This window comes from Aythya marila (genome assembly GCF_965140915.1).
Source record: "Aythya marila genome assembly, chromosome: 14".
NCBI lineage: Eukaryota > Metazoa > Chordata > Aves > Anseriformes > Anatidae > Aythya > Aythya marila.
Window position 1 is genome coordinate 16,425,516 of NC_139055.1, and position 11,298 is coordinate 16,436,813.

Below are 11,298 nucleotides of genomic sequence, written 5' to 3' on the forward strand. Positions count from 1 at the left end.
AGTGCACCCTCAGTAAGTTTGCAGATGACACCAAGCTATGCGCGTGTGTCGATCTGCTCGAGGGTAGGAAAGCTCTGCAGGAGGATCTGGATAGGCTGCACCGATGGGCTGAGGTCAACTGCATGAAGTTCAACAAGGCCAAGTGCCGGGTCCTGCACCTGGGGCGCAATAACCCCAAGCAGAGCTACAGGCTGGGGGAGGAATGGTTGGAGAGCTGCCAGGCAGAGAAGGACCTGGGAGTGATGGTGGATAGTCAGCTGAATATGAGCCAGCAGTGTGCTCAGGTGGCCAAGAAGGCCAATGGCAACCTGGCTTGTATCAGAAACAGTGTGACCAGCAGGGCTAGGGAGGTGATCGTCCCCCTGTACTCGGCTCTGGTGAGGCCGCACCTCGAGTACTGTGTTCAGTTCTGGGCCCCTCACTACAAGAAGGACATCGAGGTGCTTGAGCGAGTCCAGAGAAGGGCGACGAAGCTGGTGAGGGGCCTGGAGAACAAGTCCTATGAGGAGCGGCTGAGGGAGCTGGGCTTGTTCAGCCTGGAGAAAAAGAGGCTCAGGGGCGACCTTATTGCTCTCTACAGATGCCTTAAAGGAGGCTGTAGCGAGGTGAGGGTTGGCCTGTTCTCCCACGTGCCTGGTGACAGGACAAGGGGGAATGGGCTTAAGTTGAGCCAGGGGAGTTTTAGGTTAGATGTTAGGAAGAACTTCTTTACCGAAAGGGTTGTTAGACATTGGAACAGGCTGCCCAGGGAAGCGGTGGAGTCACCATCCCTGGAAGTCTTCAAAAGACGTTTAGATGTAGAGCTTCGGGATATGGTTTAGTGGGGACTGTTAGCGTTAGGTCAGAGGTTGGACTCGATCTTGAGGTCTCTTCCAACCTAGAAAATTCTGTGTGATTCTGTAACATGCATGAAACATTTCAGTGGTAGATTTTTATCTGCTTATGTAACAGCAGAGCTGTCAAAATGCAACTATTTGTGATACCAAAACATGATTTCTTCAAGCCAATCTGAAAACTTGGAAGAAGAACATGTTAAAGGGCTAGTGAAACAAAATGAAAATTCATCATTCAGTGACTGTGATGTCTTCAAAGTACCGAATAAATTCATTGAGTAGAATGCCAAAACCCACTGCACATTTAAAAATCAGATGAATATAGAAAAACTACCAGAAACCCCCCACGTATACGGTTCTTGACTGTTATATTCAGACCCTAGGGGAATTCAGATTGAGTTCTGGATAATTTTAAGTCTCTTCTTCTCAGTGTATTTTTATAAACTGATTTTTCATTGAAACCTGCTACCAAAAAGCATATAGTTCCCAAGTTATTACCTGTAGACACTAAAAGAGGATAGATTGTAAACAGAGATTAATGGGGATTTGTAGCTAGTATCTAAATCCAACAGTCATGGGTTTCTTGGTGCATTGCCAATAGTCTTCGGGCTGCTGTACAGGAACAGGTTCAAATGCGCTTAAGATTGATATCAACTAATCTTTGAGACTTTCTTTGTAGACTAGTTTCCTCTTGTGATCTGAGATATGACTTCAAAAAAGTATAGCATAGTTTAGAAACCTGTGCACTTTGTTATACATGATTGCAGTAAAATTCTTGCAGTTACATATGGAAAAAAATCTGGTCTGGACAAACATGGGCAAACACCAGCAGTTTCAACATCCTACTTACCTTCCAGATACCAAATAGGGGCCTAGTGCAGAGCTGCTGCTTGGATCTCCAGACCCTTCATCTCATACATAAAATGCAAAGAACCAGAGGCAAACTGCATCTTTGGATGCCCTCCTTCTCTGAATGCATGACTATGGGTTGCCCACATCATCCAACCACCCAAATTCAAGCTTAGCCTTTCTTCTGTGGTTGTGTCTCCTAGAAGAGAGTTTACAGAAAGTTATTCTGCTGTCATCTCAAGTTTATAATACTTACAGGAATACTTTTTATAGTATTCACACATTTCATAATATACTGTCTATACTTTGATCAGCAGTGATATTCCAGCTGGTGAGCAGTCACCAGTGGTTTTCCCCAGGGGTCAGTGTTGGGGCCCATCCTCTTTATTATCTTTATTGATGATTTGCATGAGGGAATATAGCTAGTAACTTTTTAAAAAATATATTTGGACTTCAACATAATGGAATTTCATAGTGGAACTTCCTTCTTTTAATACCAGTACTGCTTCATTTCCATTTATGACCATGATTCAGACAAATCCGCATGACCAAAGAATACTCATGCTTGCACACTTACTGCCTTGAATTCTTGAAAGACCACATTCAAGGGAGAAGGCCAGTGGTGCCAGGCTCTTGAAGTTCTGCCAAACCAGCACCATTGCCATCATGACAGATACTCAGAGTCAGTCAAGCTTTCCACCTAAAGTAATTGCCTTTCTATCAGTGTGCTAAGCCAAATACTTTGTTGTAGCTCCTGCTTTGAAAAGCTTAACTTTAAGAGCCATGTATTCAAAACAGTCACTTTAACATCATTCTTAATTTAAAAGCCAAATACTCAAACTTTATACAATCAAACAACGCAATTCTGATGATTTAAAACCTAACTGAGCAAGTAGCAACTGACAATCATACTCAAGAAGTAGGTTAGTATGTCATGTTTGCTGGAGGCTTGTGAGCAACTACAAGACACCAGCTGTTCGCAGACAGGCAACAAAAGACAACCTGCTACAGGAACAGAAATCACCCAAATTCTTCTATAAGAGTATCCACACTGAATCTGAAATAAAAGCAAAAATGATCACTCATTTACAAATGCTTTCCTTTGTAAGAAAGGGGTAAAACATGGTTTTATATTGACAAATCTTTATGGGAATACTAAGCTTTTAGAAATACATTAATGGTCTCTTGTCTTTCAAGAAATAAGTACAAATCACTATCAGAAGCAATTCCAACTGTGTTGTAATTCTATCATTTTATGTTTTGAATACATTGGCAATTATATACTGTCTTTGTGCATGTACTACCCAAACATAAATCTTTCAATGCTGATAATAGCTGCAACTAAAACTGTCCATTGAACTGCAAACCAGGCACCAGAAAAATATCAACAGATACTCCCACTACTTCCTCTGCAGAGAGCCATCCCAAAGGCATATATTATTAGTTTTTAACTTGTCTGCAAATAAATTAAGTAGAGCAGAGATATTCAATTCTCTTGGTATACCACTGGTCCAAAGGTGGTTTAATCTCTTTTTTTTTAAAAAAAAAAAAAAATCTAGCAAAGACCAGATTTTCCATTGTTAACTTTTGAACATGTTTTCAGTCACACCATTGCAAGGGCTTGCTGGGAAGACATCACAGGCCATTGGGCAGGGACCTTACCTGCAGCCCAGGAAAATTGCAGCCAGGTTCAACCATGAACCCACACCATCAGACACCTGGTGATAAGACAGACCCAATATATCTGATAGCAGGAATGAGACCGATGCAATACCAAGACACAAAGCTAGGCTGTGCATCAGGACCCAAGACGAGCCAGAAGCATGGCAGTACCATAGCTTCAGACCAGTATTACTGCTCCAACAAGGCTGAAAAAGCTCCCTCAGCAAGGGGCTGAGCTTAAATGGGCTCTGGGATAAGGGTGTGGTGAGCCCCAGGTGAGGCTGCTCAGAACCATTTATACCTATTACTAATATATCAGGGCCCTGGCACTTACAATAGGTAAATGCCTCCCTAGTCCATAAAACACAGATTATTTGATTCTCAGTTTGAATATTGTCCAAGAAGCTTTAAAAATGTATTGCCAGCTAATTGAATTTCTTCTTGCTGGTGTTCATATAGAGCTATAATTTTTAAAAGAATAATGAGATTTTGTCATTATGAGATTCGGATCTCTTGTGTCATTAGCTCTTGGGTAAATACCACAGTGTGGCTGACTTGAGTAATGAAGTCCACAGAAATGGCTTTACCCACTTATGTTCTGATAAATACATTTGAGGTGAATCCACAATAAATTGTTCTTAAGATGTGTCATCTGTAATTGCTACAGATCTGACCAGCCGCTCTGTCAATCAGGTGCCCTCCACACTGGGGGAAAGACAAACCTTGGAGAGCTAAGGCTGTGCAAAGTAGGCAGCTGAAGATTTGATTTGATCAGAACAAAAAAACAAAACAAAACAAAACAAAACAAAAAAAAAAAAAAAGAACTGGCTTACTCTCTGCAATTTAAGTTCTTTATTTGCTCCAAAAAGTTCTGGTTTTTAAACACATCTCGTCTTCCTGTTCTTTTGTTCTTTTTTTTTTTTTTTTTTTTTTTTTTCTTTTTTTAACTTTCAAGAGTTGCTGTAGCATCGCTTGGTCACAAGAGGGAACTAGCGTATAAGTCTGCATAGTTCATTTTTCGTATTAATTCTGAGGATTCTGCAGCCTAATAAAGAGAAAATGTTCGGATATGCACGTGTGTGAGACACGTAAGTGTGCATTTATTAATCTGTATTTAAATTCACACACCTTTCAGTTACCAAAGAAGGGAAATCAGTCATATAAATAAGAAGCAATAACCCTAACTCGTAGGACAACAGGAAATAGCCTTAAAAAGGCACAGAAATAACTTTTTTACGCTCCTGAGTTCACGTGTTCATGGCTTGTCTCTGTAACTCTCCAAGCTACCATTAACGGGTGGTGTTGGGACACACACCGAGCAGCTCGTGCTCCTTGCCAGCAGTGTCTGACCAGCAGGGACTCCTCTAACCAAGTTCTGAGCAGCCCTTAGTTTTAACTTTCTGTTTTGAGCACAGGATCATCTTTCACCTTTGGTGGGAGTACTTTGCTAGCCAAAGTTTGACTCTACTCAGAATCCACCCTAGAATTCATTTTTTTATCACAAATGATTTTTTTTCCATAAAACAGGAACTACCATTGTCCTCCAAACTTGCTGTCACACCTCATGCCCAGTCTTCCCACACTGATGTTCCTACTGGTCAAGCAAGCGGCCAGCAGTCCTGTTCATGTATTTGCAGGCTCCTTCAAGAACACACAAAATAAACGAATTGACCACAGTATGGCAACTTTTCTTGGAAATTTGGCTTCTGTTCCTGACCCTGCTGCTAGCAAAGACAGCCTGTTGCAAGATAAGCTGGATTCGGATCTGGATGTGTTGACATCTAGGTTGTAGCTTTCGGGATAGTTGGTTTCCTAGGAATTCACAGCAACCTTTCTGTGAAGGTGAACTACCTTGTCTGACCCCTAGGGTATGCCAGGTCCTTCACACAGATTCCTAAAGCTCTGGTGTCTCCAGCACATGTTCTGGTGGCCCATCCCACGGCCGTGCACCAGTGCGAACCCACTGTGCTACACCAGCAGGGGCATGTACTGCAGGAATTAATGTTTGTATCATGCAGTCCTGCTTGGTTTGGCCTTTGGATTTATCTTGTCTCTTTTGCACATTTTCCTTTTTGTCCTCTGACCTTGTGACTTCCTTAGCTCCCTTAAGGTTTTCTTTCTCTACAAGTGCTGCCCTTCACACATCACATCATGAAGAACATCCCCGCTGTACCTGTGGCTGGTGGCACTGCTACAGATGCGGTGGATACTGGGCCACACATCTGTGATGTACTGCCATGAATTTGGGGCCCATGAGAAAAGAGGAGGCATCCTCCACCATAGGGCTGGTTCCTAGAACTGTCACGGATTGCGTTTGGGATTGTTGATTCTGTTAAACTGAGTGTTGGACTATCCAATAAAGCCGCTGTAGACAGGAGAAGGCAGCTTTCCTAATCTGAGTTTGCTTAATGAACCACAAATCACACGGATATCTGTCAGCTCTGATATATGGTAGGGCTGCTGGTCTTGAAACTTGTAAGAGAAGGCTACACGTAACTAATTATTATCTATAATCTGCACATCTGACTTATCAAACAATCTAATTATTAATGTAATTGCACCACACCTGCATATCGTTCTTCGGTTTGCTCAACTTAGTGGGATAAGAAAGTTTGCACAATCTAATTTTGAAGATCTTAAAAGTCTGGGATTAATCCAAGAAAACTACAAATAAGGAGGCTAGACCTCAGGCCAGGTGTACAGTCATGAGCGTGTCACACTGGTAGGTCGTAGCACATGGTGCAGCAGCCTGGGAGTAAGCACAAACACCATCAGAAAGGCACCGAGATGAAGACCCTCCCAAGGCGCTATCTTCTCAGTATTACAGTATTTTTGTGTGCTGTTGCTGGTTCTGGACTTAATTTGAGACTTGGTGTACTTGTAGATGGCCTTTACTAGTGTCTGTGTGTTTTTTTTTTTCATAAATTTAGCCAAATTACAGGACTAGATGGTCCTTCCTGGGGAGTTGTTCTCTGAGTCGGGTTTTGCCATGCTAAGCCACACGGATTAATCTGCAATAACTGTTATTCCCAGCATTCTCAATAAAGCTTGATCAGGAGTTTTGGTAGGGTTGACTGCAGATGTGTAGCTACCAAAATCTGAAATAATACCAACACATGGCAAAAACTGCACTTCATTTCATAACGCGGCTAGAAGAGTGCCAACTGTAGGAACACGTGGCAGCGTTTTGTTGTTTTCAAGAAACTTCGAGGAAGAATTTAATGTGAACAAAAAACCTGTAGTCTTCATCGTTAATTCTCCTAAAGTTTTCTCAGAACTACTCTTTCAAAATTAGGAGTTTCCCCTTAGTTTTCTATTGCTGAAAATGAGAAGTATTTCCATAACATATTCCAGTGAAAACATGAATACAAAGACACTCCTTGGAAATATTTCTACTTTGAAGACACAACCATTTCTATCACACATTTAATAAGAAATATATTCAATTTTACGAACTCATTACAGATCCAACTCTTATATTTTTCATGTCAGACGAGACTTCTAAAGACTCACAGTTATGCCAGGTTTTCTTTCATTATTGATAAATCTTAAGAGGATAAAACGTGTTGCCACAAGTGCCTACCGGGGTGCTGATTGAAAAGGTACCTTCAATGAAGTCTCTTAAAATTGCCTTTTGTGAACGGAAAATCTGACAACTTGACAAAATGCAATTTCATGGTGTGCCTCGATGTACTTAGCTGAGGGCACCCGGTGCTGGTACAGTCATGTTCTCCTTGCCCATCGCTCAGCTGTAGAAGTGTCATATGGAGAACAAAGGTTTATTTTTTTTGGTTGGACATCTTTCTATCCTGCACAGTCATGTGATTGCTGGAGGTATTTGTATTCAAGAGAATGATCTCTGCTAGGACATGTCATTGTGATAAAAGATTTCTAGTATCAAAAATGTTGGACCAGGCTTCCGTATACTTCTGCTGAAAACTTTCTGTTGCATTTCTCATGTATACATTCAGATGGAGGTTTTCTTCTTTCACTATTTCATAGTTCCTTGTATCAAATTAGTATAAATTGGGTGCAAGATAAAATTCTCTGTTCATTTCTGTAACTGGTGTTGCCTTGCTCTCTGCAGTGCTGGGGCAAGCAGCACAGCATTCCTGCAATGCATACGCACCTCATGCCCCTGCTTCACCCACACCACCCCATTTCAATGGTAGTTTCCTCTCTTGCATGGGGATTTTTCAGTTTGCTACTTGGGAATCTCTGGCTGCAAGCAGTTCCCCATAACCAGATGGTTCCAATCTCCAAGTTTTCTCCAGCTCCTGGCCTCCTCCCAGAGGCAATTAGCAGTGAACACAATGTTCAGGAGTCATCAGGATCTTCTGGTCTTCTGGGCTGTCCCCAGGCTTGATCCAAGGTTCAGCTGGTGGCAAGAACAGCTACAAAAAATACCAAGCATCAGCTCCCATTTAAGCCAAGAAGTCTGCCAGATCTTGACTTTCTTTTAACATATTTGTGCCCTGTGTAAAAGGGGATATTATATTGAAATATGAAGTCTGTGTGTTATTTATATATCTTTTCTTAATTGCACATAGATCAGTAAGTGGATCATTGGAATGGTGAAAGCTGCATAAAATGACCCTTCATCTGCACATTTTGTTTTCCATCTCCAGTCAATATCAAAGACTATGCAAGGAGCAGGGAAGCCATGCTTTAAAACACCTAAATTTCCCTTCCCCCTTCCCCCAAACTGTTCTACAGTGTTTGCTGCTTCAGTCAGCCTCTGATGAAGGAAATAATTTGGTTCTAAATACCCATTTTCTTAAATCATCATGAGATTTACTAAAGCAACAGGTCTTAGGGATGTTGGCCTCTAAGTATCTGATAATGATCAAATGCATTTTGCACTTTTCCTTCCTTGCAAACACCACAGTCTTTATTTCTAATTGCACTATGGTTCAACATGCGTGGTAAAATACTTTGTAGTAAACAGGAATCTTTTAATTTTTCGTGTTTTCCTTTCTACTGCATTTTACATAATAATGTAATGTCAAATGGGAGTGCAGCAAGATGAGAGTGAGAAACTTTTTCTGCCACCATGGAACATTCTTATATCTCAATGGCTGATTTATATCCTGCCTGAAGTCAATGTCAGACAGAAAATCTTTCTCTCCCACAGGCTGCTTGCAAAGTTAGAAGTAGGCTGATCATTATCTACATGTCTTAGGTCATGATTTCCCTCTTAAATTGTTCTTTTACAATTCCAATTTTGTGGGAAGTCAGGGGAAACCCCTCACTCCTGGACTTTTCATTGACCTATTACCTCTGGAAAATATTTATTTAGTCTGAATGTTATCAAATCAAAAACTAATAATGTGAACGCAATAAACAAATCTAAGTCATCTGTTTTCTTGTGAAGCCTCTTTATGATGCTACTTCTGACATGACTAAAAAGAAACCTCACACATATTTTACACAGAATATCTTTTTATCTTTTTTTTTAATATATATTGTTTCTTACTTACTGTCACTTTTTCTAGATTATAGCCTGTTTTAAGCAAGAGATTGTTTCATGTATTACTATACTACGAGATTTAAGATAACAGAAATAATTCACATACATTGGTCCTTTGTCAGCATCTTTGATTTTTAAGGCCACTATTTGAATTAGGAAAAAATAAAAAAAAAAGGCCATTGGGGCAATCCAGGTGTTGTGCTAGTGAAGCATTTTGTCTTCTCTTTCCAGGCCCTTCACTCCTTTGGGTGCTGAGCCATGCAGATGATGAGCAGTAGTCCATTCTGTGTCCCAACAGGATGAAGACATCATTTGTCTAGCATCTCAGAGCAGTAGTATGATAAATCAGGAATATCTACAGAAGTTCATCTAAGACGAGAAAAGATTATTTTTCAAACTGGCTTGTGATGTGCAACTTACACCACAGAGTGTGTGGCCAGGAAGATGCCGTGCTTCATAGATCACGGTTGTGGTTGCCTCCATGAGAGATGCACATTAAAGCCCTGGAAATTTTCAGTTCTAACTTTTGGAGATATTTTTATTTGGTTGTATCAAAAGTGGAAAACCAGATGGGAAGGGAGCTGCGGGCAGGTGTAGGCTTATCTGGGGTGGAATGGAGAGGAGATGGTAGTTATCTGACTTCAGCCTTCTCAGTAGCACCACCTGATATTGTATGTGCTGTCATTTGTGTCCTTGCTTAAACCCTGGTGTGTGTTGAGATCAGCAAGCAAATGCTATCGGTCTTCAGATGATTGTAAAATGCGGTGTTGGGGAGAAAAGAGTTCTCTGTCCCACCAGACTCTTATTTCCATGCTTTTCTGTAAAACTAGAAGAGTGAGGCTTGTCCACATGCCTCTGGAGGGTGTTGTGAGGATTAGTCAGATAAGATCAGCTTTCTTACACAAATATGTAAAAGTGTTCTAAATGCTGTGTGATTTATGGCAGGAAAGCACTTGAATGGCAGCCCAGTGCCTCTCCTTCCCATAGTACAGTGTATGCCAGGCTTGTTCCTACAGGGGTACAAAAAAAAAAAAAAAAAAAAAAAGGAATGTACCAGATGCACCAGGTCAGTCATTGTCCCTCCAAAAAATACCTTCTAAACCAGTGATCTCCTGTGTGTCATTGGAGACCGCTTCTTGCTTATTAGATCTTTGACTTTGACTCTGCATTGGGCTTGGGCTTGTCCAGCAGTGGGTCATGGAGTTCTGTAGAGAGTTTCGTTTCTGAAGACAACCCTACAAGTTTTGAAATACCCATGCTATGAAGTGGATGCCTGGAAAGACAGAAATTACGTCCGTGAGACTGCAGATCTCGTGAGTGATTTCTGGCTGACCACTGTCAGTATCAAAGCCTTTCAAAGAAAGGGTTGTACACTGGCTGGTGTCACAGGATTGGGGGAATTCCTTCTTGCTGGAGACTAAAGTAGCTTTTCATGTGCTTTCAGGGGACACATGGCACACAGTTTAGCAATACTTAATACTAACAGGCAAAAAGTCATATAGTCGTGGCACTGTGCAGTATGGAATTGGCCTGTGCATTCCCAATACAACTCTGGTAAGGCAGACATGCCAGAAGATATACTATGTATAGAGATGGGGGGTTCTTTCCAACTAGCTGAAAGCAGACACAGCTGGCCCTGCATCCCCAGATATCCAGGGTTTCTGTCCCAGAGACCATAAAGCAAAGTGTTCAGAGCCTTCTTGTCCTGAGGTGAGCCGTAGAAGGAAGGCAAGTGCTGGACTGTAAAGGTTTGAAAACAAGTGTGCACCTTGCCATGGACACCTGGACAGATCTGAATAGTTGGACGAAGGGCTAATTACTTGTACAGACAAGTCATCTCGTATGCCAAACATCTGGCCTGCCTCAGCTCTTCTGCCCGCCCTGCCCTGTGCCACTTCCTCTCCATCAGAGAGCGTAGTATGACATGGCCTGCTTCTGATAATTGAGACAACAGAAAAAGCTATTCTTTACAGTAATTAAATATCTCAATGGATTTGTTTTCTTTTGTTTTCATCTGGCAGTTTCACAAGCCTAATGGGAGCCAGAAAAGAAAGAGAGCGAGAAGAGGCCTGCAGGCATCCACCAGCTCCCACGTCTGCTCAGGGCCTGTCATGGGCACAGAGCAGGCCTGCAGGGAGCTGGGCCAGGCCGACAGGCTCTGCTGTTCCCATAGGGCTGCCCTGGGGCTTGCAAAGCCTCACAGAGCATTTGAATCCCTCCGAGAAGATCTGAATATGCCTGTGGGGAGGCAGAGGGCTAAATAGATGGAAGGATAAGGCCTGGCACAGTTCCTGGAACCCAGATTGTGGCGGGCTGGGGGAGATCACTGGTACAAGTGAACAGTTAGCACCAGCTCAAGCAGCCCTTTCCTATAGTTGCAGCAGTCTTTGAGGAACTACTGGAGCAGTTGCTGTCAGCCAGGAGTTCTGCAGCAGTAATTATTTGCTGGTGATCCCCACGTCTCTTTGTGGTCTTTTCCCTGCT